A 13,159-nucleotide genomic window follows, 5' to 3' on the forward strand; every position below is an offset into this window, starting at 1 on the left:
TACCAGTAGCCTCCTGTTACTGTTGCTGCTGTTGTATGCCCCACTGGAACCTTATCCATTGTTGGCTCCTTTGCATTTGACTGAAAGAACATTGTGGAAAGTGGAATTTAGCAACCATAGTAGTAAGGATCTTGCTATGTGTCAGAAGAATATGTATTAATGTGTGTATTAGTAATATGCTTAGTGCATTTAGAGCTTGAAAAGGGTTAACACATTTATTCTATTTCATACTGCATAAATCTGTACAAACTGCAGATGCTTTCTGACTTTGTATTGTTAGCGGAAATCTTTGCTTGTGCCTTGGAAATTTACTGAGAAGCAGATGATTTCTATTTGCATTAGGAAAATAATGACTAGAACAATACTACTTGTATGAAACTTAGACAAGGAGTTCCGCTTGTGCTGTGAGAAAATACACAGCTATAGAAGCTATAGATAATTAGGACAAAGCCTGCTTGAAAATATGAACTGCAATCAGCATTTGCTTGTATCTGAGTTAGAAAAGTACCTTGAAATGTAACACTGTACAATGGAAGACTGTAAACGGATTAGTGCCCACCAAAGCCAGGTTGTTTTTCTCAAAAGTTTCTCACAAATCTAGTCATGTCAGCAGAAAATCTGAGTAACATCTGCTGTAGAACAATGCTAAAAGTTGTGTTTGATTATGTCAGCCTTAGAAGGCCATGTCTTGTAAAACAGTATAAGAATAAGCATACTTCCTGTTAGTAGTTAGACAAATCCTTGTATTTGCATGTTTTTGTCTCCTTGCAGCAAGTAATTAAATGTGCCTTAACTGAACCTTACGTGTATTGGTCTTTGAAGTTTTTTCCTTTGACACTATGTTTCACCACATTTTCTAAGTACTGCTGAACTTCTTTTCTAATAAAGAGGAAACTTGAAAAAGGAAATATCAGAAGGTTACCTTTGTGTCCTTAGTGAACTTGATTAGGTGAAGCCAGGAGTGCTGGTGTTAGGCAATGCCTCATCCTGTATGCCAAACAGCTATTTCTCCCCAATGTACAGAATGTTGACCATGAGGTTCCTCACACTGGCAATGCTTGAGGCCTAAGTACTCAGTCTTCCTTTCAATGAAACATGCAGTAAGCCCTTAACTTCTTGGTACATTTCATTAGCTAAATCTCTTTTTGAAATATACCATGTGGATGAAATAATTCAGTACAAGCAAAGGTGACCTGGTAGGCAAAACACAAACTCCCCAAACCTGGACATTGCATGTGAATTCCTGTTTAAGGCTCAACAATGTCTGCAGCAGAGACCATAGTATGTTACTTAGGGGTTGATGATCAAAAGGAAAATTTACTTGATGTCGGAAAGATTAGTTTACTTTCTCTGGCTCTAGGTCCACCATGTCCTGCTTCTCCCAAATAACCCTGATGCCATCTTTCAAGCCATCAGCTAAGAGTTGTAACACCCAAGAGGACTGTAGGGTGTGTTTACATAATATGGGACCAGTTGATCAATAACCTTTTTGCTGTATCAGTTGTAGGAGCCCATCAAATGTGGAATATTCACCCAGGGAGGCAGTTGTTTTAGCCAATTTCTTGTCACCCACATCTTCTCTGTGGAGGCCAGTAGGGAAGGAGTCAGTATGCTGATTTTTTTGCCAGCACCTTCTTGGTTCTCTTGGCTGGGTCTTACAATTAAGATGTAGAACTAGAAGACTTTTACAGATGTCCTGAAAGAAGAGGACTGCAGAAGGTATGAGGAACCCTCATCCTGCTACTGAGGACATTCCCCTGAAGAATCCAAATGCCTCTTTATTAGGCACAGAAGGCAGAAAAATAGGCTATGATTTTAAGGGCATTGAATGTTGATGCTGGGGGATAATATATTGTGTCAATCATAAACTTCGAATGGAAACCCTTCGCTAGTGCTGATCTCAGCAAAATATGTGTCAGAGGAGCTTGTGCTGAAAAGACTGATGCCAAAAAGATAGTGACTTGTGATATTACTGGTAGTACTTTAGAAAGAAACTGAGAAAACAAAGCCAGAACTTACACAGGGGTCATTAGCATCTGAAGTCAAATCATCAGATAAAACGATTGAGGAGCCAGCAACAGAGTTACCTCATGACAGAGAAAAAACAGCTCAAATTAAAGAATCTCAGTGCCATAGAGAAGAAGGGACAATAGAGGAACCTCCTGACCTCAGGCCTAGGGATTTTAAGATGGACTCAGCCAGCTTTTCATAGTTTTTAACAGACAGAGAAGGCAGAATGTAAAACCCTTGGAGTCAACAGGATGAACTTGCATTGCTGTGGCTAGTGGACTAATAGGAAGCCCAGATGGCTCATCTGTCTCAGCATCTGATTCTGAAGAATATCTGCATCATGTAGCTCAAGTTTGTCAATCTTTCCATACATACACATACACACATAGAGATATAGATAGATAGATAGATAGATAGATAGATAGATAGATAGATAGATAGATAGATAGATAGATAGATAGATAGATACATAGATAGATAGATAGATAGACAGACAGATATTTGTTTTATACATAATTATATCAGGAATTTTAAATGGCAGAAATGTCAATAGCAAAAATCTGAGCTTGTTTTGCTGAATCACAAAACAATGAATGAGTGAAATGGCTTATACCATGGGGTCTTGGGGGGGGGGCAAAGAGTTTTAAATGTTTACCAGCCAACTAAATGGGATTCAGTCTAATTTTTGGGTAGCCCCATGTTTACCAAATGTGTTTCAGGATTTTGCACTACACAAACACCCATATAAATGTATTTGGTTGTTCTCAGAATGGTTGAGTGGTCTTCATTGTCTAGAAACTTGTCAATTCCAGTTTTTTCATTGTCACTTTGTTGACTGCAAAGATCTTGTAGAACATGACTTGACTCCCCCAGGGGACCCAATGGTGGTGTCCATTCAGATTCACTGGGATATGAACTGACGGATCAGCACTGCCATGTGAGTGGGTAATTCAAGGAATTTTTTTGTATTTGGTGCCTTTGCTGTATGTTCCAAGCGGAGCCTGACAAAGCTTCATTGAGTTCAGCACTCTATTCCAGTCATAAAATGAAAAAAAAAACACGCACACTTCTATCTATCTATCTATCTATATATATATATATATATATATATATATATATATATATATATAGAGAGAGAGAGAGAGAGAGAGAGAGAGAGATAATCTACACACATATATATATATATATATATATATATATGTATATATATATATATATATATATATATATATATATATATATATATATGTGTATATATATATATATATATATATATATATATATATATATATATGGGTCCCCTTCGGTAGATCAAACTTTTAAATGTTCAAAGACGATATGGCCGAGACCATAACTTCAAACATTTAAAAGTCCAAACAGACTGAATAAAGATCTGCGTACAGAGCGGAACCGGAAGATTTCCCATTTCTGCAATGTAGTGGGATCTCAGGGGTTGGTATATTTAAGTAAGGGTGGTGTGGGGGGTGCATGGGGGCGTAGCCCCCCTGCTACAGCAGTTTAATTTTTTTTTTGTTTTTTGTTTTTTTCCTTCAGTGTTCAAACTATTACAAGTTCGAACATATGGTCTTGGCCATACTTGGTTCGAACTTGTAATATGTTCGATCTACTGAAGTAGATCTATATATTTATATATATACATATATACACAAATATTCTGTTTATATACTTATGTATTTATATTTACACGCACATACAAGCACATGCATATATCCCAGTATATCTTAATTTATGAAAATGCACAACTATTGAAACATAAGTGATCAAAACTATCAGTTTGAAACTCAACATAACAAAAAATGCACAAGTTCAGAAAAAAATATTCACGAAAGGAAAACAGTTTCTTTTTGTGATGTTAACCAGAACAAATTTTACACTAATCACAAATTTAGACACATTTTAAATAGATGAAGTGTTACAGAAAGCTTATTTTCTAAGGTCAGGTATAGGGTTAGGGGCAGAGTTAGGGTTAGCATGCATTAGTAAGGATGGGGAGGGGCAGTTTTGCCTTGCAACAAAAGAAATGAAATGAAAACATGAGGCAAAAACAGTCACTAGACCAACAAAAAGCAGACACTGAAAACCAGGAGTACAATTGCATACACACAAATGTTGAAGAAAGAATCTGCCAGGCATTGTGTGATGTACATAGTTCGTCTAAAATACAGCACATAGCAATAAAACACTGCATGAATACAAAAACATATTTAAATAGAAATAAAACATATATAAAAGCATACGAAGAATGATGGCGAGAGCTTTATTGCTTCTATATGTTCTTTTCAGTTTTTTGCAGTTGCCAACAAAATGATTATCCTTGTGAATAGTGTCAGGATGCAACAAGCATATCATCAGCTAAATGATATGGAGGGGGCACTACTGCTTCCATATGAGTCATTTGGATCTTAAAGTTGCCACCAAAATTATTGTTCTTGTGAATATTTTTGAAGCTGTGTTACCTGGAAAGCAATATAAATGTTTATGAAGCACTGTACTACTAATTAGTTAAGTCTTAAGAAAAAACACTTTGAAAGGCAAACAAAGACAAAAAACTCAAATGAAAAAATCATACACCAAAATCCGCAGAATCTATGAACTTTTATTAACGTTAACTGCTTTCGTCCACCAGTAACTTGGACTTCATCAGAACCCAATTCTGATGAAGTCCAAGTTACTGGTGGATGAAAATGCTTAACATTAATAAAGATTCATAGATTTGGCGGATTTTGGTGTATGATCTTTTTCCTTTCAGTAATTAGTTAAGTCTTCTCATCTGGTCTCATTCACCTGCTGTAACAGATTTGGGGTGTTGTGTTGTGTGAGCTGCTGTTTATAAGCTAGACTGTGGAATAGCACACAGCAGTTCATAGGTTCATAGGTTCTATAGGTTCATAGGTTGGCACTAGGCTATTGGCTCTAGGGCCTATACAAGCCTAGCCATAACAATTCCCTGGCTATTTCTTCCCACACTATTTACTTCCCTGGACCCCAGTTTAACAAAAGTGTCCCTTAAAAGACTACTCTGAAATTTTCAGACCAAAATTTACAGTTAAAAAGTTATAACCCTTCTGTGATGATGTGATAATGCCTGCTATGCCAGAGAGAGTAGGGCAGTGCATGTGCAACATATGCCAGTATAACTAGCTTGAGTTTTCTAAAGAATTTCATGTCATTTGTATATCAAACTGATTTGCACATATGTTTATGTTAAAAATGAATTTATAAAGTTGCTTGTGTTAAAAATGTATCAACTGTGGATCCTGCTGGACAGAACAGAAATACACATTTATATGAGACTGTGCTGTTGTAACTGAGGAACTGTATATATGCTAACAGAGGATGCTGGAAGGGAAGGGGTTAAGCTCAGCTCAGCTTACCTTAAGAATAATAGCCAGAAATTAAATGACTTGGTTTAGGCCATGAAGATTTTATCTCACAGGCCTGAATGCAGCCAGAGCCACAATGTCTGGGAAAGGCCTGGGCTCTTATTGTCCTTAGTGACAAACTAATTGCTACCCCGGTGTGCCAGAGAATGGCTTGTTAGTCTCTGCAAGGAAGGATGCAGGTACTAGAATTGTTTTACAGTCTCCAGATGCCTTAGCAAAGTTCTAAGTGTGTATTGTGACACATCTATGCTAGATCCTGGTTCAGCTTCTAGTCAGGGAGGTAGTGTGGGAACCACAGAATCAGATGACCAGATGTGCTGTCATTCTATAGCCAGCACTGAAATTGTTTTAGATAGTAGTGAGAGATGTGAGAAGACACTCAGCACACTGTTTTTGGTAACCTGACAACAAAGACCACTCACACACTTCATCCTGCCTTGCTTTTGTAAGTAACTTAACTAGGGAGCAGTAATTCTTCAGTTAGTTGGAAAATATAGTGAGATTAGTTAAATATTGTTTTTCTGTATCTGTCTGAGTTTTTTCCATCTGTGTTATTTTTATAATTCCTTTGAACTGAAACTCTGGTGTTTATTGTAAATAGATATTCAGTATTTTCATGTTTTCTATTTTATTATTTACTACTAAATACATCTAAACCTTTCATCGTGGTTGGTATTTTAGAAAATAGTTTAACATTGTAGAGTAATTGCATTTATTTGATGGCACTGTGAGCTTCATGCTTCTGAAAGTCTTGCTGATTGGAAGCACTACCATTTGTATAAGTATTAATTTTACTAAGAGTAATTGAATACTCTGGTAAGAGCCTTAAAGTAGCTGGCTGGTGGCAGTGACTCTACCTTATGGTCTTTGTGAAGGTGGTATAGTGGATAAATCTCTGCTATCCATTCCCAGGTGTGTGTGTGCATATGTGTGTGTGTGTGTGTGTGTGTGTGTGTGTGTGTGTGTGTGTGTATGTGTGTGTGAAAATTGAATCTCAAAGAGTGCGTGTGTGTGTGTGTGTGTGTGTGTGTGTGTGTGTGTGTGGGTGTGTGTGGGTGTGTGTGTGTGTGTGTGGGGGTGTGTGTGTATGTGTGTGTGGAAATTGAATCTCAAAGAGTGTGTGTGTCAGCTACTTGGAACAGGGACACACAGCATTGTTTTTTGCAGAGAAAAAGGTGGAGTCTTATTTGGGACCTGGAGAGGAGGTCTAGCCCCAGGTCAGGAGTGTGCTACCTGTGTGGTCTTAAGGGAAATTGTGATTTGTGCAGAGAACTGTATTTGAAAATACGGTGTGCATTCATTTTTGTTCTAAGTGAATGTTCCCCACTGGTGTCAGTGATGAGGATTGAGGCTCCTTCATTACTGACCCAGAGGAGGGGTGTCACATATCGGTGAGCAGTGGTGTGGTTATTAATTGAACTTATGTGTTTATAAGCAGTTGTCACTAAAGGTGTGTACTCTCAGCAGCCACAAGGTAAACATAGAGAATTTCATTTTTCACAACAGTTTTAGTTATTTTTGTTAGGTTAATTTAGTCAGGGAAAGCAGGCAAAGATGTCAGCAGTGGATTATGGCAAGCTGACAGTGAACCAGTTGGATAAGATGTGCAAATCTAAAGGACTGGTGCATGCCAACCTGTTTAAAGAGAAAATGGTTTCAGCCTTAGTTGCAGCTGCAGCACGGACCAGCAACCAGGAAGACAACTAGTCTGGTGATGTGCAGCACTCAGAAACAGGAAAGTTCACCTTTTTCTCAGAGGATTAAAAAATCCATCTGGAGTTAAAGAAACTTGAACTGTAGGCCAAATATTTTATATTAGAATCGGCAGAGAGACTGTGGTGTTTGGAAGCTGAAGAAAATGAGAAGCAGTGTCAACATTTGAGGGACATGCTGACTCTTCAGCAGGAACATGGATGTAATGGGGAAGGGAATAACTGAATCCCAGAAGCAACAAAGGTTATTAAAGTTCTTCCACAGTATAAGTAAGGTGATAATTGTGATTGTTTTATTCATCTATCTGAAAGAATATGTATACAATATGATGTTGATCAAAGACTCTGGGTACAGTTCCTGATCCCCTTACTCCATAGTAAAGCTGTAACTGCTGTTTCTATATTCCTGATACTGATTATTTAAATTATGACAAGGTTAAACAATGTTTATTGGAATGTTTTAAGTTAACACCTGAAGCTTACAGAAAATATGTTTTGTGAGCATCGATGTAAGGCAGATGAAAGTGTATGTGATTATATTGCTAAGCTAAGCACTTATTTTCTTAAGTGGGTGAGTGGGTGTCAGGTAACCACTTTTGAAAGACTGTCAGACCTTTTGGTAAGTGAACACACCCTTAGCACTTTGCCTGAGGACATGAGAATCTGGTTGGCAGACCGGAGGTGTAACTCTGCAGATTAGCTTGGGAGAAAAGGGGATCTCTATTTAGCAAGCAGGGCACCACTGCACAAGAAGGGGATACCCAGTGCTACACATGGACATAAGAGAACCCATGATGGGCAGTCTAAACCACCCCAATAGAGTCCACCACTAACAGGGAAAGCCACTAGTTTAGGTACATGGCCAGGATCAAGGTTTAGATATTTATAATTTAACCAGAAGGGCCATGTAGCATACAAATGTTGACTGAAGCAAGGTGGGGAACAAAATGTGGGGGAACCAGCAAGTGGGAATAACAGTATGCCAGTGGTAAGTTGTCTGGAGACAACAGGGTTACCAAACTATCACTGGAGTTTGTATCCTATCTCAGTGAATAGAAAACAGGCCACTGTTAAGGCAGACATGGCCTCTGACATAACCATTGTGAAGCCTGAAGTGGTTAAAGATGAGCAGTACTTGCCTGGGCAGTCCACTCCAGTCAGAGCTTTAAGTAGGACCCAATTCCAAATACCTTTGGCCAGGGTTTACCTTGACTGGGAGGGTGGAAGCAAGCAAGTATGTGTGTTTGAGGATATCCCTGGAGATGTGTTGAGAGGGAATGATTTTGATAATGCAGTACCTCATGTGCATGCAGCTACATGCATTCAGGCTTGGAGACAGGCATGTGGGTCTGGTAGCCTGGGGGAGACCCAGACAGACCCCACACCTGAAGCTGCAGCTGGTGATGTAGCTATTTTAGGGAGACTGTTACCTTTTAGCAGTGAGCCTGAAGATGAGGCACAGCTGCTGATAGGTACTGATGTTTCCTTGGACAGAGTGACTGCAAGGGCAGAGGTGAGTGATAGTACCCAGGTTGACAGTGAGGCACCACTGTCAGAGGATACCAAACGTCCTGTGTAAGGGGAGCTGGGAAGGGCCACAAAGGTAGAGTTGAGATAGGGTCAGCTCTCAGACCCTACATTACGAGGTTTGAGGGAGGTAGCTAAGGAGGAACCTGATTCTCAAGGAAAAGGGGAGTCTGTATATTGGAACAAAGGGTTACTGTATAGAGAGTGGACCCCTGAGGGAGGCTAGAGAGTTATGTAATACAGCAGTTGGTAGTGCCTAGAGCCTACCATCTGGGACTTCTAGCCATAGCCCATGACATTGCTTTTGGAGGTCACATGGGCATAAAGCATACCAACAGATGCATTATGCAAACCTTTTATTGGCCTGGGATTGCAAGGGATGTAGCAAGATATTGCAGCACATGTGAGTAGTGCCAAAATGTAGGCAAGGCAGGAGACAAGGTCAAAGCTCCTTTGATGCCTTTGCCTGTGATTGAGGAGCAATTTCAGAGGGTAGCTATGGATATTGTGTGGCCTCTGAGTACCCCAAGTTCCACAGGGAAGATGTATATCCTGGTCGTAGTAGATTATGCTACTAGATACCCTGAGGCGGTGGCTCTGTCTTCCACTGAGGCAGAGAAGGTGGCAAATGCTTTCTTAGAGATTTTCAGCAGGGTAGGTTTCCTGAGAGAAATACTGGCTGACAGAGGTGCCAATTTCATGTCAGAGCTGCTGACTTGTCTGTGGGAGTGCTGTGGGGTAAAGCACCTAAAGACCACCCCTACCACTTCCAGACTAATGGCCTTGTGGAGAGGTTAAACTCTACACTAAAGACTATGCTAAAGGCATTTGAGACCAGTTTAAGAGAGAGAGTGGGACAAATATTTGTCCCATCTGCTGTTAACATACAGAGAGGCACCCCAGGAATCCACAGGTTGTTCACCCTTTGTGTTATTGTATGGGCATAGGGTGACAGGGCCCTTGGATTTGATTCATGATGAGTGGGAGGGTGAGTGTGAATCCCACAAGGAGTCTGTTGTGGCATATGTCCTAAACCTCAGGATAAGGCTTAGGAAGCTCATGGGCTTGGCCAAGGAGAACCTGGCAGAGGTTCAATAGCAGAAAAAGGTCTGGTATGGCAAGAATGCTGGAGCCCAAGGGTATGCTGTGGGACAGCAGGTTATGTTGCTCATTCCTGTCAGACACAATGAGCTGCAGGCAGCTTGGGAATGACCCTTCAAAATGGTAAGGAAGGTCAGTGATGTTAACTATATGGTAGAACCGCTAGGCAAGAGGCAGGGGCACAAACTCTACCATGTTAACATGATGGAGTCTTACCAGTAGGGAGGCCCTTGTGCTGAGTATTTGCAGTGGGTGGCAGAAGGAGTCTGAGGGAGATCTATGGCTACATCAAGCCAGTCAGCAAAATCCCAAGTTACTAAGGTGGACCCTAGGATTGCAGGCATATGACATGATAGTGCAGCACTGTATTGGTGTCAACAATATCAATCCAGATGGGATCTCAAGACAGGGCATGTGTTATATATTCCCAGACAGGCTCATTTCTCACAAGCAATGTTTCTCCAGGTTCACTTGAGAAACTAGCTTGAGTCTTCAAAGGGGGTAGAGATGTGCTAATGTCAGGTAGTGCCAGCTATGCCAGAGAGAGTAGGGCAGTGCATGTGTAACATATGCCAGCATAACTAGCTGAAATTTTGTAAATAATTTTATGTCATTTGTATATCAAACTGATTTGCACAGATGCTTGTGTTAAAATGTATTTGTAAAATTGCTTGTGTTAAAAAATTATCAACAGTGGGTCCTGCTAGACAGAAAAGAAATATACATTTATATCAGACTGTACTGTTGTAAATGAGGAAATGTATACATGTTAACAGAGGATTCTGAAAAGGAAGGGGTTAAGCTCAGCTCAGCTTACCTTAAAAAAATAGCCAGAAATTAAATGACTTGGTTTAGGCCATGACGATTTTATCTCACAGGCTTGAATGCAGCCAGAGAAGCAATGTCTGGGAAAGCCCTGGGCTCTCATTGTCCTTAGTGACAAACTAATTGCTATCCTGATGTGCCAGAGAATGTCTTGTTAGTCTCTGCAAGGAAGGATGCAAGTACTGGAATTGTTTTACAGTCTCCAGATGCCTTAGCAAAGTTCTAGGTATATATTGTGACACATCTGTGCTAGATCTTGCTTCAACTTCTAGTCAGGGGGGTTGTGTAGGAACCACAGAATCAGGTGACCAGATGTGATGTCATTCTGTAGCCAGCACTGAAATTATTTTAGATAGTAGTGAGAGATGTGAGAAGTCACTCAGCAGATTGTTTTTGATAACCTGACAACAAAGACCACTTAGCCACTTCATCTTGCCTTGGTTTTGTAAGTAACTTAACTAGGGAGCAGTAATTCCTCAGCTGGTTAGAAAATATAGTGAGATTAGTTAAATACTGTTTTTCTGTATTTGTGTGAGTTTTTCTATCTGTGCCATTTATTACATTTCCTGTGAAATGAAACTCTGGTGTTTTTAGATATTCAGTATTTTCATGTTTTCTATTTTATTATTTATTATTAAATATATCTAAATCTTTCATTGTGGCTGGTCTTTTAGAAAATAGTTTAACATTTGAGAGTAATTGCATTTATTTGGTGGCACTGTGGGCTTCATGCTCCTGAAAGTCTTGCTGCCTGGAAACACTACCATTTGTATATAAGTATTAATTTTACTAAGAGTAATTGTGTACCCTGGTAAGAGCCTTAAAGTAGCTGGCTGGTGGCAGTGACTCTACCTTATAGTCAGGGTGAAGGTGGTATAGCAGATAAATCTGTGTCAGCCTTTCCCAGGTGTGTGAGTTTATGTGTGTGTGTGTGTGTGTGTGTGTGTGTGTGTGTGTGTGTGTGTGTGTGTGTGTGTGTGTGTGTGTGTGTGTGTGTGTATGTGTGTGAGAAAATCAAATCTCAAGGAGTGTGTGTGTGTAAAAGGAAAAACCGCTTAGGCACCAACTCCCGTACACGCTTTAATGTTATTAAACGTTAAAAAGTTTATACAATGCTTTTCATCCATCTCAGTGGTTAGACTTCCTCAGATAAAATGACAAACATTAATCTTTTGATTCTCACTTACTTATATATATAATTTTAAAAAAGCCCACCAAATCTAAAGCAGGTATTTACATTTCTTAAAGTGACAGACTTCTTGCATCAGACAGTAACTTTAAACAAACAGATAAATGGGTCACTGTTGATTTCAACAAGTTAACTTTTCCTATACACTATAACCTAGTAAAGCGATCCATCAATTACCCACAGCACCTATTAACTCAAAAAATAGTTCATATTTTGAAGAATTAATCTCGTATGTTATATGTGAGACTGTGAACAAGACATTATTGCAAACAAAATTTTAAATTAAATTATATATATAAGTAAGTGAGAATCAAAAGATTAATGTTTGTCATTTTATCTGAGGAAGTCTAACCATTGAGTTGGACGAAAAGCGTTGTATAAACTTTTTAACGTTTAATAACATTAAAGCGTGTACGGGAGTTGGTGCCTAAGTGGTTTTTCTTTTTAGTCGTTGTTTGTTATTTTAGTGTTTGAGTGTGTGTGTGTGTGTGTGTGTGTGTGTGTGTGTGTGTGTGTGTGTGTGTGTATGTGTGTGTGTGTGTGTGTGTGTGTGTCAGTTACTTGGAACAGGGTCACAGAGCACTGGTTTCTGCAGAGAGAAAGGTGGAGTCTTATTTGGGACCTGGAGAGGAAGTCTAGCCTCATGTCTGGAGTGTGCTTTCTGTTTGCTCTTAAGAGAAATTGTGCTTGGTGGAGAGAGCTGCATCCCCAGAGGAGGGACGTCATACCTTCACAGGTATCAATTAGTTAAAATGCATGGAGGAACTATTTTGCATTAAAGTATACTACAAAACATATAATTAAAATCCAGACTGAAAAAAATGCAGATGCCTCTTTTATAAATGAAATAAGACACTTAGGATATGCATGATACAGGTATTACCATGTGCCCAGGAACCGTAAGTCAGCCGCACTTCCAGTTGGTATCTCATGGCATCCCTGGACATGTGGCAATATTTATAATCATACAAACCACCTACGTCCCTCATTATATCTATATCTATATCTATATCTATCTAAATATATATATATATATATATATATATATATATATATATATATATATATATATATATATATCTATCTATCTATAGATATATAGATAGATATCGCACGTATATATTTACCATTGGCCATGTGGCCTGGATTGCAGCTGGAATTTTGCAAAGAATACCTTATTAACTAGGTTAGCTTAAATTACATTAGGTGTTTGGTTAAAAAAAAAAAAAAGTCAAGTGAACAATACAACATGCAAACACTGCTGCAAACAATATTGTTTAGTAAGTCATTTTGTGCATAAGTCATACAACTTGGACATCTTCAGAATAATGCAGACAAGAACCACACACAATCAGATGCCTACAGCATCAGCAGTACCCTCTTAACTAAAC

This window comes from Protopterus annectens, chromosome 8.part0 (assembly GCF_019279795.1).
Source record: "Protopterus annectens isolate FY-2018-M chromosome 8.part0, PAN1.0, whole genome shotgun sequence".
Taxonomy (NCBI): domain Eukaryota; kingdom Metazoa; phylum Chordata; order Ceratodontiformes; family Protopteridae; genus Protopterus; species Protopterus annectens.